Source organism: Nerophis ophidion, linkage group LG23 (genome assembly GCF_033978795.1).
Source record: "Nerophis ophidion isolate RoL-2023_Sa linkage group LG23, RoL_Noph_v1.0, whole genome shotgun sequence".
Taxonomy (NCBI): domain Eukaryota; kingdom Metazoa; phylum Chordata; class Actinopteri; order Syngnathiformes; family Syngnathidae; genus Nerophis; species Nerophis ophidion.
In genome coordinates this window covers 22,506,571-22,526,795 of record NC_084633.1, presented here as the reverse complement: position 1 = coordinate 22,526,795, position 20,225 = coordinate 22,506,571, and the positions used below count along the sequence as shown (strand labels likewise).

At 38.2% G+C, this 20,225-nt stretch overlaps 1 protein-coding gene across 1 annotated transcript in view; it reads right to left on the bottom strand.

The window, feature by feature from the left end:
• LOC133541716 (protein kinase C beta type-like) overlaps positions 1-20,225 on the bottom strand; it is a 67,188-nt gene that overhangs the window by 25,901 nt on the left and 21,062 nt on the right. The gene's annotated exons all lie outside the window — the stretch shown is intronic.

Here is a 20,225-nt window from a genome sequence, read left to right as displayed (position 1 = left end):
CCAACTTATCAAGCAACCAAACCCCAAAAATCAAAATTGCGCGCTAGCGCCTCCTAGGAAAAGACAACAACAGACTGCTTATAACTTCCGTTAGGAATGTCGTAGAGACATGAAACAAAAACCTCTCCCTATGGGCGTGTGCAACACGGAACAACACAGGAGCTCCTTCATCAGACTGTATAATGCATATGTTCCTTCTTGACTGCACTTAAATGTAGAATATATTTATACTACCCATATATTATATATAGAATATATGTCCTGATGTGTGTGTAAAATTTGGTGAGTTTTGAGGCATGTTAAGGGGGTCAAATTACAGATCGGCGTTTCTGGATGTTGTTGATAAATGGCTTTTGCTTTGCATAGTAGAGCTGTAACTTGCACTTTGAAGCATTTTAAGAGGGTCAAATTACAGTTTAAAAAGGCAAAAATGACATTTTTTAGGTAACTTTGCGCAGGGCTTTTTTGAAGGCATGTAAAATCAAAACCGGAGCAGTAATCTAAACTTTTTCGATAAAAAAACGTTACAGTTTCAATAGGGTCCTTTGGCCCATTGCAAAAGGACTCCTTTTGCAATGGGCCTGGCGGACCCTAATAATATGTAACATATATTCTATATATAATATATGAATAGTATAAATGTATTCTACATTTAAGTGCAGTCAAGAAGGAACATATGCATTATACAGTCTGATGAAGGAGCTCCTGTGTTGTCCCGTGTTGCACACGCCCACAGGGAGAACTTTTATGAGTCGGGCGTGTTTTGACCTCCGCTGAACCCCTGAGGCCGACTCACCCAACCCCAAAGGTTCCATGGAGCCCAGCTTAAGAAGCACAGTATTAGAATCTTGCAGAGACTGGTGTTGTCATCCAAACACAGTTCTGCCTCCCTGGCTGGAAAGTGAGGTTATGAGCGAGGATCAATGTGTCGTCTTGCTACACACAGCTTTGTGTCTCAGCAAAAAAAACAAAAAAACACACACGGCGGCGGCGACGAGCCAACAATTAAGGACCTTCTCCCGGGCTGAGTAATGCCTCCCAAAAGGACCTCTTTTTAATGTCAGCAGACGACATGATGTTATGCAAGCACGCCACAATGACATGATCTGCCCGGACAGTCTGCTCAGGAGGAAATATTGCAGGATTAAAAAATAAATACAAATCCTTGTGGCTTCATGCATGCGTTGGGAGGTCAACATAAGGATGCCAATATGCTGCACTTAAGAATCATTTGGACACAAAAGGCTTCTTTTTTTTTTCTCCTCATAAGGGAAATGTTCGCCTAGGGTACACAAGCACCGTTACTATGGTAACCTCCACACTCCATGCTGACTTATCAGCCAGGAATTTACAGTAGATGAGAAAGATGGAGAGAAAAAAAAAATAAAGAGGGAACGATGACGGATTTTTTTTTTTTAACGAGGAGTTTCAGGGCTTTAAAGCCGGCACAAACATTGAACAAAGAAATGCTCAAACTGCTGCTTCATGATAAACATCGGACCGATGTCAGAAATTATGACATCATACTAGGGTCGTGCGGTACACAGCTGTTAGTATAGTACCACAGTACTAAGGAATAATATTCAGTATTATACTGCCTCTAAAAAGTAGCATACTTGCCAACCTTGAGACCTCCGAAATACCATATGAGTTGGGAAATTGTGTTCGATGTAAATATAAACAGAATACAATGATTTGCAAATCCTTTTCAAGCCATATTCAGTTGAATATGCTACAAAGACAACATATTTCATGTTCAAACTCATAAACTTTATTTTTTATTAACTTAGAATTTCATGGCTGCAACACGTGCCAAAGTAGTTGGGAAAGGGCATGTTCACCACTGTGTTACATCACCTTTTCTTTTAACAACACTCAATAAACGTTTGGGAACTGAGGAAACTAATTGTTGAAGCTTTGAAAGTGGAATTCTTTCCCATTCTTGTTTTATGTAGAGCTTCAGTCCTTCAACAGTCCGGGGTCTCCGCTGTCATATTTTACGCTTCATAATGCACCACACATTTTCCATGGGAGACAGGTCTGGACTGCAGGCGGGCCAGGAAAGTACTAGCACTCTTTTTTACAAAGCCACGCTGTTGTAACACATGGCTTGACATTGTCTTGCTGAAATAAGCAGGGGCGTCCATGAAAAAGACGGCGCTTAGATGGCAGCATATGTTGTTCCAAAAGCTGTATGTACCTTTCAGCATTAATGGTGCCTTCACAGATGTGTAAGTTACCCATGCCTTGGGCACTAATGCACCCCCATACCATCACACATGTGTAAGTTACCCATGCCTTGGGCACTAATGCACCCCCATACCATCACACATGTGTAAGTTACCCATGTCTTGGGCACTAATACACCCCCATACCATCACACATGTGTAAGTTACCCATGTCTTGGGCACTAATACACCCCCATACCATCACACATGTGTAAGTTACCCATGTCTTGGGCACTAATACACCCCCATACCATCACACATGTGTAAGTTACCCATGCCTTGGGCACTAATACACCCCCATACCATCACACATGTGTAAGTTACCCATGTCTTGTTCACTAATACACCCCCATACCATCACACATGTGTAAGTTACCCATGTCTTGTTCACTAATACACCCCCATACCATCACACATGTGTAAGTTACCCATGTCTTGTTCACTAATACACCCCCATACCATCACACATGTGTAAGTTACCCATGTCTTGGGCACTAATACACCCCCATACCATCACACATGTGTAAGTTACCCATGTCTTGGGCACTAATACACCCCCATACCATCACACATGTGTAAGTTACCCATGCCTTGGGCACTAATACACCCCCATACCATCACACATGTGTAAGTTACCCATGCCTTGGGCACTAATACACCCCCATACCATCACAGATGTGTAAGTTACCCATGCCTTGGCCACTAATACACCCCCATACATCACACATGTGTAAGTTACCCATGCCTTGGGCACTAATACACCCCCATACCATCACACATGTGTAAGTTACCTATGCCTTGGGCACTAATACACCCCCATACCATCACACATGTGTAAGTTACCCATGCCTTGGGCACTAATACACCCCCATACCATCACACATGTGTAAGTTACCCATGTCTTGGGCACTAATACACCCCCATACCATCACACATGTGTAAGTTACCCATGTCTTGTTCACTAATACACCCCCATACCATCACACATGTGTAAGTTACCCATGCCTTGGGCACTAATACACCCCCATACCATCACACATGTGTAAGTTACCCATGCCTTGGGCACTAATACACCCCCATACCATCACACATGTGTAAGTTACCCATGCCTTGGGCACTAATACACCCCCATACCATCACACATGTGTAAGTTACCCATGCCTTGGGCACTAATACACCCCCATACCATCACACATGTGTACGTTACCCATGTCTTGTTCACTAATACACCCCCATACCATCACACATGTGTAAGTTACCCATGCCTTGGGCACTAATACACCCCCATACCATCACAGATGTGTAAGTTACCCATGCCTTGGCCACTAATACACCCCCATACATCACACATGTGTAAGTTACCCATGCCTTGGGCACTAATACACCCCCATACCATCACACATGTGTAAGTTACCTATGCCTTGGGCACTAATACACCCCCATACCATCACACATGTGTAAGTTACCCATGCCTTGGGCACTAATACACCCCCATACCATCACACATGTGTAAGTTACCCATGTCTTGGGCACTAATACACCCCCATACCATCACACATGTGTAAGTTACCCATGTCTTGTTCACTAATACACCCCCATACCATCACACATGTGTAAGTTACCCATGCCTTGGGCACTAATACACCCCCATACCATCACACATGTGTAAGTTACCCATGCCTTGGGCACTAATACACCCCCATACCATCACACATGTGTAAGTTACCCATGTCTTGTTCACTAATACACCCCCATACCATCACACATGTGTAAGTTACCCATGCCTTGGGCACTAATACACCCCCATACCATCACACATGTGTAAGTTACCCATGTCTTGGGCACTAATACACCCCCATACCATCACACATGTGTAAGTTACCCATGTCTTGGGCACTAATACACCCCCATACCATCACACATGTGTAAGTTACCCATGCCTTGGGCACTAATACACCCCCATACCATCACACATGTGTAAGTTACCCATGCCTTGGGCACTAATGCACCCCCATACCATCACACATGCTGGCTTTTACACTTTGCGTCGATAACAGTCTGGATGGTTCGCTTCCCCTTTGGTCCGGATGACACGATGTCGAATATATCCTAAAACAATTTGAAATGTGGACTCGTCAGACCACAGAACACTTTTCCACTTTGCATCAGTCCATCTTAGATGATCTTGGGCCCAGAGAAGCCGGCGGCGTTTCTGGATGTTGTTGATAAATGGCTTTCACTTTGAGTAGTAGAGCTTTAACTTGCACTTACAGATGTGGCGACAAATTGTATTTAGTGACAGTGGTTTTCCGAAGTGTTCCTGAGCCCATGTGGTGATATCCTTTAGAGATTGATGTCGGTTTTTGATACAGTGCCGTCTGAGGGATGGAAGGTCACGGTCATTCAATGTTGGTTTCCGGCCATGCCGCTTACGTGGAGTGATTTCTCCAGATTCTCTGAACCTTTTGATGATATTATGGAGCGTAGATGTTGAAATCCCTAAATTTCTTGCAATGTCACTTTGAGAAAGGTTGTTCTTAAACTGTTTGACTATTTGCTCACACAGTTGTGGACAAAGGGGTGTACCTCGCCCCATCCTTTCTTGTGAAAGACTGAGCATTTTTTGGGAAGCTGTTTTTATAGCCAATCATGGCACCCACCTGTTCCCAATTAGCCTGCACACCTGTGGGATGTTCCAAATAAGTGTTTGATGAGCACTCCTCAACTTTATCAGTATTTATTGCCACCTTTCCCAACTTCTTTGTCACGTGTTGCTGGCATCAAATTCTAAAAATAATCATTATTTGCAACAACAACAAAAATGTTTCCCAGTTTGAACATCAAATAAATGATAAATGGGTTGTACTTGTATAGCACTTATTTTCTACCTTCAAGGTACTCAAAGCGCTTTGACACTACTTCCACATTCACACACACATTCACACACTGATGGAGGGAGCTGCCATGCGAGGCGCTAATCAGCACCCATCAGGAGCAAGTGTGAAGTGTTTTGCTCAAGGACACAACGGACGTGACGAGGTTGGTACTAGGTGGGGAAGTCGTCGCCATGACTGTCTATTCTTCGTTCTTCTGCTTCGTCTCTGGGTTTTTTTTTTGGACATTACTACTTGCCGTAGTTTTGTAGCAATGCATGATGGGAATCCCGGATGTTGTGTGTCAGTGTATTAACATGCCGGCTGGAATAAACACGCTGAGAAATATCTCCGTGTTTGCCTACTTTATGGATTATAGACTAACCTTTTGATGAAGGAGACATATATAATAGTCTCCTTTTCAGGTAAATGCACACCCCCAATATTGTTGGAAATCAGGAGAAATATGCATGTATGCCCCCACCACCTCGGCCCCCGTCGTCGTCACTTTGTGACATTGCTGGTTTCACGAGCAGAGGAGCATGTTCGGCAGCGCACACATACAGAGTACTTACAAGCAGACACAGGTGTGTACCGTATTTTCAGACTATAAGTCGCCTTTTTTTCTGTAGTTTGGCCGGGGGTGAGACTTGGCCAAACCATAAAAATAAAAATAAAAAAAATAAAATAAATTAAAAAAATGTTTTTTTTTGTTTTTTTTGGGGGGGTTGGTAGGCCAAACTACAAAAAAAACGTGAATTATAGTCCGGAAAATACAGTAGACAGAAAAGGGAGAACGGATGCATTTTGGCTTAAAAACTGCCAATAAAGGTGAAGTTACAACACCCTTATGGCTACCTAGTTAGCGGCTAAAGTCCATAGCTACTTCTATATTACTAATCGTCACCTCCATGACGACAAATAAAGTAAGTAGCATTATCACTGCAGGACGAGGAATAGCTAATGTATTCACTACACACCGTAGCTCACCGGCGTCACAATGTAAACAAACGTTATGGGTGGATCTACATTTAAAATCCACTGTAATGATACCAAGTACAGGAGCGCATCTAGTCGATACTACTATGATTACATCGATATTTTTTAGCATCACTAATTTTTTTTTTCCTTTTTTTAAAATGTATATTTGTCCCTGGACAACTGAGGACTTTGAATATGACCAATATATGATCCTGTAACTACTTGGTATCGGATCGATACCTAAAAGTGTGGTATCATCCAAAACTAAATTATAGTATCAAAGAAGAGAAGAATAAGTGATTATTACATTTGAACAGAAGTGTAGATAGAACATGTTAAAAGAGAATGTAAGCAGATATAAACAGCAAATGAACAAGTAGATTAATAATCATTTTTTACATCTTGTCCTTAATAATGTTGTCAAAAAAAATACATTATGTTACTGCATACGTCAGCAGACTAATTATGAGTCTCTGTTTGTTTACTTACTACTAAAAGACAAAATGTCTAGTATGTTCACTATTTTATTTAAGAACAAACTTGCAATAATTAACATGTGTTTAATGTACACTAAGATTTTTTTGTTAAAATAAAGCCAATAATGCCATTTTTGTGGTCCCCTTTATTTAGAATAGTATCAATCAATTAATCAATGTTTATTTATACATCCCTAAATCACAAGTGTCTCAAAGGGCTGCATAAACCACAACGACATCCTCAGTACAGAGCCCACATAAGAGCAAGGAAAAACTCACACCCAGTGGGACGTCGGTGACAGTGACAATGATGACTATGAGAAACCTTGGAGAGGACCGCATATGCGGGCAACCCCCAACTTGGCTTATTCGAGCGGAAATGGCAAGCATTTCCATATTTCATCGCCAGAAGAGCCGAGGTAGCTTCCGGGGTTGGCCGACATGGTCTCACAAGATGTGGTTTCTCTTTAAATATCCCTCTTGAAAATGGCCTTGCAAATATATATCTGCCACCTCATCAACGTTTTGTTCTCCTTGGCTATGGCTACGCATCAGCAATCAGAACAGTACTTATGTGGTATTGTCAAAATTAAAATTGCAAAAAACATATTAAACAGAAAAAAATAAAATATTTTAATTCACTATTCGACGATGTATAAGCCAGTGGTACCTCTCGTTGTCGGCTTATTCTAGCATTTCCAAAGTTCATCACCAGAACAGCTGAGCTAGCTGTTCTCGGTTGACCGACATGGTCTCACAAGATGTGGTTTCTCTTTAAATATCCCTCTTGAAAATGGCCTTGCAAATATATATCTGCCACCTAATCAATGTTTTGTTCTCTTTCTTTGTAGTACAACACTTCCTACTAAGTTGAAACTTGTGATTGGATACTCACTTCGGAATGACAAGTGAGTATCCAATCACAGTCTGGTTAACATCAGACTGCCTAGATAGGCTACTGTCAACAACTTGTGATCTGATTGGCTATCGCAACGGTCTATCAACTGTATGTGTTATCAAATTAATTCAATGAGTATCCAATCACAGGATGCGTGAATGTCCCGTTCAAGGTGCGGCCAGCTAGAAGGCCTTACTGACAACAACTCCTGATCTGATTGGCTATGGCAATTATCTATCAACTATATGTGTCAGTTCACTTACAGTGCACATCCGGGCAGATTTGGTACAGCATGGCAACATAAGCTATCTGAATTCTGATTGGATATAAACTAAAACTAACAAAAACAGCACTGGAAGGAGCATAATATGACATGAAGACAATATGAATACTTTTACCATTTTCGGGAAAGTAAATAAACCTTTAATTATGATTTCTGGTTATGTTAGGCCAGTGTTTTAAATGTACAAAAAAAAAATCATAATACGACCCCTTCAAGTTGTTATATAATTCAAATATATTTAGGGGCCGATGTCCCTTTGGGACGGAGGACCCTGTTGAATTTCTAAGGTTTTATTATTATTATTCTTAATTATTATTCCGCCACCTCTTTGAGCTGAAATTTGACCCCCTTAACATGCTTTAAAACTCACCACATTTGACACACACATCAGGACTGGCGAAAATTGCGATTTAATCGAAAAAACCAAAACCCAACACTCAAAATTGCGCTCTAGCGCCCCCTAGGAAGAAAACACAGACAAAACAGTCTGTAACTTTCAGTAGCAATGTCGTAGAAACATGAAATAAAAACCTGTATGTAGGTCTCAGTTAGACCTATATTTCATACACTCATACCTCCCAGTTAAAATCAACAGGAAGTTTGCATTTCCCCCTTCAATACAAAAGTTCTCTAAAAATGTTTTCGCTTTTTTTCAAACATTATCTCCGCTGAGGCCGTTTGACGTTTTCCTCTTCTAATAAACACAGAATAGAGATTGAACCCTTCTAATTAAAAGTTGATGAAAGAGTTTTAATTACTACCCCGGTTTGGATTTTATGAGCCCGCAAAGTACCGGTGCGCTGTTGCAGTTGCGCTAATGTTGTCACAAGATGGCGGCTTCCTGCTTGGCTTCCTGCTCAGACAAAACTGCCTCTAAATCACTGTAGAAATGTCATACTCACATGAAACGAAAACCTTAATGTAGGTCTCACTGAGACCTATATTTCATAGACTGACAACCTCCAGCTAAAATCAACAGGAAGTTTGCTATTCCCCCTTTAATACAAAAGCTCCACTCTGTTCACAATGCATAAGAGTCTCAAAATGGCGGCACCAAGGCGTCCTTATAAAATGCCCAAGCCACTTTACAACTGTTAGATGCCGACAGTAAATGCTAACCTCAACTTATTGTCATACTCAACCAGATAAAATATAAATCTGTCATGATCTGTGGTCTCGATCATGTTTGGTTTCTTTTGGACTCAATTAGTTCTGGTTTTTGGGCACCCTGGTTTGTTTTAGTTTCCAGGACAACTCATTAGTTTCACCCACCTCATTTCTTTGGACTCACGCACCTGTTGTTAATCATGACATTATTATTTAAGCCTGTAGTTGCCATGTCGTCAGCCTGGCGACATCACTGATACTGATTTTTTCCGTGCCGTAGTTTCATGCTCGTTCCATGCCTTGCCACAGTACGTTTTTGTTTATTCGAGCCACGGTCTAGTGAGTTTTGTCTGTAACTAGTGACGGAGATAGATATCTACATACATCCATATTTAAGAGTTATTTCTTTTCTATAGTCATATTTGAAATAGCTAGTGTTCCATCTTGTACTCTTTCTATCTTTTCTCTATCTCATGACCGATGGTACACTGTGGACTACCTTGAGCTTGGAATGCAGGGAGTAGCAATTTTTCTATCTCATCCTGTCTCCAGCTAAGGAGAACAATAAACTTGTGTATTCGTTCTGGAGGGTGGGGGCAAAGGACATGTTTTCAGATTAACTTGGCGACGCGATTTGAATGTGTTGTTTTTAGGTTGGTCTCTCCAAAGCTTTGGAATAAATTGCAAAATACTTATTCTGTTCTGAGTGATCATTTAAACTAGGTTTATGTGTCATCAAAAGAACTTGGGATTGACCAGTAACTTAAATTCCCTCGGAGGAACATCTGGTCCTAACGCAACACTAGTTACTGGTTTTCAGTAACTAACCCATCACTGATGATATGCATGAGAGGACCACTTGCTGCAAACCCTTCCCTCATACTATATATACATTCTACTCTTCATCCCCTAGGGAGTTTCAAATACACACTTTCAGACTAGGGCCAAGACCCAAATCTGACATACAGTACACAGTCTTGTGTTATTCCGCTCTCACGGTACGCCACACATAAAACCCCTTTTGGGTCTGGCCTGCTTGGTCCTGAAATATAATTTGACAAGCCACTAGTGCGGCTGGAGAACAACTACAGCCTATCAATTGACGATTCTGGTCATCGGGAACAGATTCTAGGTCAAGAGCGCGACTGAAATGGGAGCCAATGGCTTGTTTTAATTACGAGGGAGCCCTTACAGTAAATGAAATGTTGAAGGAGACACAAGAGCTGTTGACATGAGAACCAAAAAGGTTTTTGGCTGTTTCAGCGTCCCTAGTGGTGTACCATATAGGACAGGGGTCACCAACCTGCGGGCACCAGGTCGCCCGTAAGGACCAGATGAGTCGCCCGCTGGCCTGTTCTAAAAATAGCTCAAATAGCAGCACTTACCAGTGAGCTGCCTCTATTTTTTAAATTGTATTTATTTACTAGCAAGCTGGTCTCGCTTTGCTGGACATTTTTAATTCTAAGAGAGACAAAACTCAAATAGAATTTGAAAATCCAAGAAAATATTTTAAAGACTTGGTCTTCACGTGTTTGAATAAATTCATAAATTTTTTTACTTTGCTTCTTATAACTTTCGGAAAAACAATTTTAGAGAAAAAATACAACCTTAAAAATGATTTTAGGATTTTTAAACACATATACCTTTTTACCTTTTAAATTCCTTCCTCTTCTTTCCTGACAATTTAAATCAATTTTCAAGTATTTTTTTTATTGTAAAGAATAATAAATACATTTTAATTGAATTCTTCATTTTAGCTTCAGTTTTTTCAAAGAAGAATATTTGTGAAATATTTCTCCAAACCTATTATGATTAAAATTCAAAAACCTTACTCTGGCAAATCTAGAAAATCTGTAGAATCAGATTTGAATCTTATTTCAAAGTCTTTGAAATTTCTTTTAAAATTTTTGCTCTGGAAAATCTAGAAGAAATAATGATTTGTCTTTGTTAGAAATATAGCTTGGTCCAATTTGTTATATATTCTAACAAAGTGCAGATTGGATTTTAACCTATTTAAAACATGTCATCAAAATTCTAAAATAAATCTTAATCAGGAAAAATTACTAATAAATTCTTTTTTTTAACTTTTTCAAAAAGATTCAAATTAGCTAGTTTTTCTCTTCTATATTTCGGTTGAATTTTGAATCTTAAAGAGTCGAAATTGAAGATAAACTATGTTTCAAAATTAAATTTTAATTTTTTTCCTGTTTTCTCCTCTTTTAAACCGTTCGATTAAGTGTTTTTTTTTCATCATTTATTCTCTACAAAAAACCTTCTGTAAAAGGAAAAAATGTACGACGGAATGACAGACAGAAATACCCGTTTTTTTAATATATATATAGATTTATTTATTAAAGTTAAATAGAGCAAATTGGCTATTTCTGGCAATTTATTGAAGTGTGTATCAAACTGGTAGCCCTTGGCATGAATCAGTACCCAAGAAGTAGCTCTTGCTTCCAAAAAGGTTGCTGACCCCTGGTCTAGGACTAGGTGTGGGGAAGCAGAACATGGAAACATAGATCATGAAAAAAGAACGACTCTTGATCCAAAGGAGACCACATCATCTGCTAATTCTGACTATAAATGGAAAGCAACAGTTCCCAATCTAAATCATAGCACATCACCAGCCACTGACCTAGAACAGACATAGGCAAATTAAGGCCCGGGGCCCAAATCATTTTTTCAGATCTTTAAGATGGAAAGTGTAGCTGCTTATACGATGTTTTGGAAAGACTGTAAGTCTTCAGCGATACAAAGTATTTCAATGCTTGGAATCTGCACGTATGGATGATATGAAAGGATTTTAAGTCCGAAAAATACGTTACTTCAAGATAAAATATAATTTTATTTTAATTTGTATTATATGTCATTGTCATTCATCCATTTTCTACCGCTTGTCCCTCTCGGGGTCGCGCTGTTTTATATTTTCATTGGAACATATAAAATGTTGGGTGTTGTTTACTTGAGTCATATTGCCATCATGGTGCAGTAAACACGTATCTCTTATGTGTGACTGCCATCTACTGGTCACACTTGTCATTACACCATGTAGCAAATAAAATTGCTTCGAGGTCGGTAAGCACAACCAGCATTATTCCGCACATTAGCCGCACCGGGTTATAAGGAGCACTATCCAGTTTTGAGAAAATGAAAGGATTTTAAAGTGCGCCTTATAGTCTGAAAAATACGTTACTTCATGATGAAATATTATGTTTGGAGTCGATCATTACACCATGTAGCAAATAAAATTGCTTCGAAGTTGGTAAGCACAACCAGAAATATTTCGTACATTAGGCGAATGGGGTTATGAAGCGCACTGTCAAGTTTTGAGAAAAAAATATATATATTTTAAGTGCGCCTTATTGTCCGTAAAATGCGGTAATGGAGAATACTTAACATGCAACATCAATATTAAATCGTAGATGGAGGAGTTGTGCAGATATGTAGAAGTCTAACAGAATGGTGAAAAGAACAACCTTCCCATGTCTGCTGCTCAGCCTGTCTCTGTGTAAGATGTTTATTGTTTGGGACACACTCTCGTCTTCCAACACCCACACACTTCTGCTCCTTGATTGGTTCATGAAACCCCGCTGTGGATGTGGGATCAGGTCCACACCTACGCAAGCAGCCATTAGGGCTCGGGGACTTGTGTCCCCCCCCCCCTGTCATACATGTGATGCCCGCGTGGATCATGGGAGTGTTCTATCCTAGGGTGCGATCGGGGGGGGGGGGGGGGGGGGGGGGGAAGACGTTTTGTGTACCTTCGAACTGGAAAATTGTGTTATTTTTTGCAAATATTAGGTCATTTGGAATTTGATGCCTGCAACATGTTTTAAAAAAGCTGGCACAAGTAGCAAAAAAGATGGAGAAAGTTGAGGAATGCTCATCAAACACTTATTGGGAACATCCCACAGGTGTGCAGGCTAATTGGGAACAGGTGGGTGCCATGATTGGCTATAAAAACAGCTTCCCAAAAAATGCTCAGTCTTTCACAAGAAAGGATGGGGCGAGGTACACCCCTTTGTCCACAACTGCGTGAGCAAATAGTCAAACAGTTTAAGAACAACCTTTCTCAAAGTGACATTGCAAGAAATTTAGGGATTTCAACATCTACGCTCCATAATATCATCAAAAGGTTCAGAGAATCTGGAGAAATCACTCCACGTAAGCAGCATGGCCGGAAACCAACATTGAATGACCGTGACTTTCGATCCCTCAGTTCCGCAATGTATCAAAAACCAACATCAATCTCTAAAGGATATCACCACATGGGCTCAGGAACACTTCAGAAAACCACTGTCACTAAATACATTTTGTTGCTACATCTTTAAGTGCAAGTAAAGGCTCTACTATGCAAAGCGAAAGCCATTTATCAACAACATCCAGAAACACCGCCGGCTTCTCTGGGCCCGAGATCATCTAAGATGGACTGATGCAAAGTGGAAAAGTGTTCTGTGGTCTGACGAGTCCACATTTCAAATTGTTTTTGGTAATATTCGACATTGTGTCATCCGGACCAAAGGGGAAGCGAACCATCCAGACTGTTATGGACGCAAAGTGTAAAAGCCAGCATGTGTGATGGTATGGGGGTGCATTAGTGCCCAAGGCATGGGTAACTTACACATCTGTGAAGGCACCATTAATGCTGAAAGGTACATACAGCTTTTGGAACAACATATGCTGCCATCTAAGCGCCGTCTTTTTCATGGACGCCCCTGCTTATTTCAGCAAGACAATGCCAAGCCACATTAAGCACGTTTTACAACAGCGTGGCTTTGAAAAAAAAAGAGTGTGGGTACTTTCCTGGCCCGCCTGCAGTCCAGACCTGTCTCCCATGGAAAATGTGTGGCGCATTATGAAGCGTAAAATAGGACAGCGGAGACCCCGGACTGTTGAAGGACTGAAGCTCTACATAAAACAAGAATGGGAAAGAATTCCACTTTCAAAGCTTCAACAATTAGTTTCCTCAGTTCCCAAACATTTATTGAGTGTTGTTAAAAGAAAAGGTGATGTAACACAGTGGTGAACATGCCCTTTCCCAACTACTTTGGCACGTGTTGCAGCCATGAAATTCTAAGTTAATTATTACTTGCAACAACAACCAAAAAAATAATGTTTATGAGTTTGAACATGAAATATGTTGTCTTTGTAGCATATTCAACTGAATATGGCTTGAAAAGGATTTGCAAGTCATTGTATTCTGTTTATATTTACATCTAACACCATTTCCCAACTCATATGGAAACGGGATATATATATATATATATATATATATATATATATATATATATATATATATATATATATATATATATATATATATATTAGAGATGCGCGGGTCGGGCGGGTGACATCACGAAAAAATAGATTTTAATTAGATTCGGGCGGGTGGCGGTTGAACCACCTGGAAATATCTGATGTACATGGTTCTGGGATCGGTATCCTTTGCCATTCAAAGAGCCATTTAAGACATGTCACAAAGCAAAGAAGACAATAGGAGACACTAATACTCTTTAGAATGACTGCCGGCAGTCACCCAGATAATAAATATTAGGGCGTGCTATGAAGTCATTGGCTTTGTCGCCTTCTACAACATGTACGACCTGCTTGTCAGTCCAGCATCATGTTGTGTGTGACTTCTGCGGCAACACGCACACGACTGCAAGGCATACTGGGTGACACAGAGTACACTAATGGTTGTGATAGAAACAATTTTAACACTCTTAGTAATATGTGCCACGCTGTGAAGCCACACCAAACAAGATTGACAAACACATTTCGGAAGAACATCCTCCCAGTAACACAACAGAAACGCAACACAACAAATACCCAGACTCCTTTGTATCGTCAGGAGAACCCCTCATGAAATAGTTCTGTAGAGACAAAGTAGTCTTGTGATTTTTCCTACACCTACATATTGCGCTCTACCACGGTATCGAGCACTATTCTCTGGATAATCCAATTAAGACATATATATATATATATATATATATATATATATATATATATATATATATATATATATTAGGGGTGTGGGAAAAAATCGATTCGAATACGAATCGAATCATTTACGTTGTGTGATTTAGTATCGATTCTTATTTTTAAAAAAGCGATTTTTTTATTTTTAAAAATATATTTTTTTAATTTTTTAATTTTTTTTTTTTTTCTATCAATCCAACAAAGCACTACACAACAATACCATAACAATGCAATCCAATTCCAAAAGCAAAGCTGAGCCAGCAACACTCAGAACTGCAGTAAACAGAACAATTGAGAGGAGACACAAACACCACACAGAACAAAACAAAAGTAGTGAAACAAAAATGATTAACAGTATCAATATTATGATTTCAGCATAGTGATTAAAAATCCCTCATTGACATTATCATTAGACATTTATGGTAATAATCAAAAAGAACAATAGTGTCACAGTGGCTTACACTTGCATGGCATCTCATAAGCTGGACAACACACTGTGTCCAATGTTTGCACAAAGATAAAATAAGTCATAGTTTTGGTTCGTTTAATAGTTAAATTTACATTATTGCAATCAGTTGATAAAACATTGTCCTTTATAATTATAAAACCTTTTAGAAAATATCTACTACTGTGCTAGCATGTGAGCAGACTGGGGTAGATCCTGCTGAAATCTATGTATTGAATGAATACACAATCCTTTTCAATCGGAAAAATATCCTTTTTGAATCGAGAATCGAATCGAATCGAAAAAATTAATATATTATCGAATCGTGACCCCAAGAATCGATATTGAATCGAATCGTGGGACACCCAAAGATTCACAGCCCTAATATATATATATATATATATATACATATATATATATATATATATATAGATATCCTGCACCAACTGCAGAACTGTCACTCATGTCACTACACTCTAAAAAGGTTCCTTTCTGCATAAAATATTTGGATGGACGCTAGCAGAAACACTCATTCAGACTGAATCAATAAAATAAAAAAGTCCACCATCACAACTGCTGTAATTGTTCCAACGCTGATGAGGAAGTGAGAAGCCAAGCGTTCCTGGAAATTGATTGTCTGCAATGTCCCCAGCCAATAATGAAAAATAAATCCTCTATAGTATGGAGAAATTGGAGAGTCCGTGCTTTCTAAAGTGATCTTATCGAGCGGCCAAGTGAAGGCCTCAATACGCCTGCCGCCACTTGCTCGGCAGCAGGGGGCGCTGCGTTTGGAGACGACCACAAACAATGATTTTCCTGAATGAAACACAAGCCCAACACCTCTTGGACCAAAGAAAAGCATGAATTAACATCTCCCTGGAGAGTTTGGGGGCTCAAATAGTGATAGTTGCTCTACAGCAGGGGTCAGCAACCTTTTTGAAAGCAAGAGCTACTTATTGGCTACTGATTCATGCCAAGGGCTACCAGTTTGATACACACTTCAATAAATAGACAATTTGCTCAATTTACTTTTAACTCTATGTTATAATTAATAATTCATGATATTTATCTTTGTGGAAACTGATCATCTTAATGATTTCTCACAATAAATATATATAAAAACAAATGAATATTTTTATACATATATTTCGACTCTTTAAAATTCAAAATTCAACTGAAAAAAGAAAAGAAAAACTAACTAATTTGAATCTTTTTGAAATAATTCTAAAAAGAATTTATGGAACATCATTAGTCATTTTTCCAGATTAAGATTAATTTTAGAATTTTGATGACATGTTTTAAATAGGTTAAAATCCAATCTGCACTTTGTTAGAATATATAACAAATTGGACCAAACTATATTTCTAACAAAGACAAATATTTTTTTTTATTTTAATCATAATAAATTTGAAGAAATATTTCACAAATATTCTTTGTCGAAAAACAGAAGCTAAAATGAAGAATTAAATTAAAATGTATTTATTATTCTTTACAATAAAAATTTTTTTAAAATACTTGAACATTAATTTAAATTGTCAGGAAAGAAGAGGAAGGAATTTAAAAGGTAAAAAGGTATATGTGTTTAAAAATCCTAAAATCCTTTTTAAGGTTGTATTTTTTCTCTAAAATTGTCTTTCTGAAAGTTATAAGAAGCAAAGTACAAAAAAAAACAAATTTATTTAAACAAGTGAAGACCAAGTCTTTAAAATATTTTCAAATTCTATTTGAGTTTTGTCTCTCTTAGAATTAAAAATGTCCAGCAAAGCGAGACCAGCTTGCTAGTAAATAAATACAATTTAAAAAATAGAGGCAGCTCACTGGTAAGTGCTGCTCTTTTTAGAACAGGCCAGCGGGCGACTCATCTGGTCCTTACGGGCGACCTGGTGCCCGCAGGTTGGTGACCCCTGATCTAGTATGAGTAGCAAAACTGCACAGTTCTACAACTGCATAGTCCCAGAAATAATACACAGCATTTGAACAAATTCAGTGGAAAATGAACCCTTGTGTAATGTTCATATTGTTGTTACTCAGCCAGCATTTGTGGGTCTGATGGACCCCTTGCATTTTGTGGCTTTTAATGCCTCAAAATCCAACACTTTTATGTTAAAATACTGAACAGATGTTTATTGGGATAGGGGTCAAATGTGCGAGAACTAGAGAGCAGACAGTGTTGACAAACGATGTTGCAACCTTGTGTGGGAACCGCGGGTGCACAAACACAAAAGAAGAATCCCTGTGGAATGCAGAAACTGGCGGAGGAATTTTCCGTGCGACGTTCATATTGTTGTTACTCAGCCAGCGTTTGTGGGTCTGATGGACCCTTTGCATTTTGTGGCTTTTAATGCCTCACAATCACACACTTTGATGTTGAAATACTGAACAGATGTTTACCTTATCCCAATAAACATGTGTGTGGACACGGATAAGGTTAGGTGGGATTTACCCTGGATAACCTTGTCGGGGTCTGAGAAGTTTCGTCCCTTCCTGCCATCAATAAGGTAGAGGAGAGCAACTTAAACTTCCTGCCATTAATAAGGTAGAGGAGAGCAACTTAAACTTCCTGCCATCAATAAGGTAGAGGAGAGCAACTTAAACTTCCTGCCATCAATAAGGTAGAGGAGAGCAACTTAAACTTCCTGCCATCAATAAGGTAGAGGAGAGCAACTTAAACTAGTTAGCCTTGCAAAGGTCTCATTGCTGTTTGACTGGGCTTCAATACAACAAATGATTGTTTTTCTCATTACAAAGTTGTTTATATCATCTATAGTTATTTTTTTTGTAAATTCCACAATCTAATTGACATAGCTTTACATTCTATTTGATTTTATCATATACTTGTTTGAGTCTATTTGATTTATTGCTGTTAATAATTTCACTGTTAGCCTTATATTATCATTTCTTTTAAAACATAAATAAATTATAAAATAAGCCTTATATTATGTTAGCCTTATATTATCATAAATTATAAAATAATACACTTATGAATTTTGTTTTTTTAGGGCAATGACACAAAAATATATATTGTATTTTATTGTACATTTAATGTGTATCATTATTTATTATCATATTTTAAATAATATATTATAAAAACTAACAGATTATTGTTTTTCTCATCACAGAGGTGTTTATATCATCTATAGTTTTTTTTTTTTGTAAATTCCACAATATGTGAAGTGAAGTGAATTATATTTATATAGCGCTTTTCTCTAGTGACTCAAAGTGCTTTACATAGTGAAAGCCAATATTTAAGTTACATATAAAGCAGTGTGGGTGGCACTGGGAGCAGGTGGGTAAAGTGTCTTGCCCAAGGACACAACGGCAGTGACTGGGATGGCGGAAGCGGGAATCGAACCTGCAACCCTCAAGTTGCTGGCACGGCCACTCTACCAACCGAGCTATGCCGCCCCACAATATATAATTTACATAGCCTTACAATCTATTTGATTATATTCTATACTTGTTTAATTCTATTTTAAATATTGCTATGAATAATTTTACTGCTATTGATATTATTGTTAGCCTTATATTATTATAATTTCATATAATATTTAAACAAATTACAAAATAGTACACTTCTAAAATTAATTTTTTTAGGCCAATGACAAAAAAAATGTCTTGTAGTTTATGAGTCTCGTTATTTATTATCATATTTTAAATCATATTTGATAAAACCACAAACAAAATATTGTCAACATGCTCTACCAATTGTCCTATAAATTTAATAAATAATCAAACACACACAAACTGAAATATTTCCAAAATTCTCCAGCTTAACTTTTTATGGAACAAAGTGTCAAAAGGATCTTGAAAATAATGAATCATCGCCTTTTACTGCTTATTTAAGTCTGTTTTGGGCAGGAAATTCCCCCCCGAAATTATGTTTAAATTATTTACAAAAAAAATATTGTGGAGAGTGATCCTAAACTTCCAGTTCATTTTAATTCATTGCCTCAGCTCTGCTCAAATTTCCCTCAACAAAAAAATAAAAATGCATTACAATTAGCAATTGTATTTATGTAGTTGAGGGGTGTCCAAAGTGCAGCCCCCACACATTCTGGAAATGCTATTGCAAAAGTAGAAAAGAACCGGTATAGCTCGGTTGGTAGAGTGGCCGTGCCAGCAACTTGAGGGTTGCAGGTTCGATTCCCGCTTCCACTATCCTAGTCACTGCCGTTGTGTCCTTGGGCAAGACACTTTACCCACCTGCTCCCAGTGCCACCCACACTGCTTTAAATGGAACTTAGATATTGGCTTTCACTATGTAAAGCGCTTTGAGTCACTGGAGAAAAGCGCTATATAAATATAATTCACTTCACTTCACTTCACATTAAAAATGTTGGAATGAGGTGAAATCGAAGGAGAAAAAGTTGCAATGTTGACACAAAGCTGCCATGCAGGCTGTTTTTTTTCCTTTTGTCTTTATTTTACTAAGTAAAAACCATCTTTACCACAAATTGATTAAACATGTTGACAAACTTATTGGGGTGTTACCATTTAGTGCTCAATTGTAGGGAATATGTACTGTACTGTGCAATCTACTAATACAAGTATCAATCAATCAATTATTTATGTTTTATTTTTTTACCATTGCTCAAAACAAAAAAATAATGACAAAAAAAATCCATGTTATAATGAATTATTTTCAAATGATTAGTTCCAAATTTTCACTTCAAAATGTTTTATTTGCTAAATATTGCACATATTGTGCAGTTGCCATATAAAAACAAAGTTTTCTTTGACAAAAGAGCATAAAACAAACAAAATAATAGTTCAAACGTAAAATCGACAGGTATATCTGAAGTTGATCTCGTAACTTAAGTGTTAAAAGTAAAAAAAAAACCCTAATAAAAATGTATCACTTTATGAGTGGGGCACCTTTTGGATCCCAAATATATTTAGTGGTATTTTATATATCTTTTCACTGTGATTACTCAGAAATAATCAATCATTCAAAT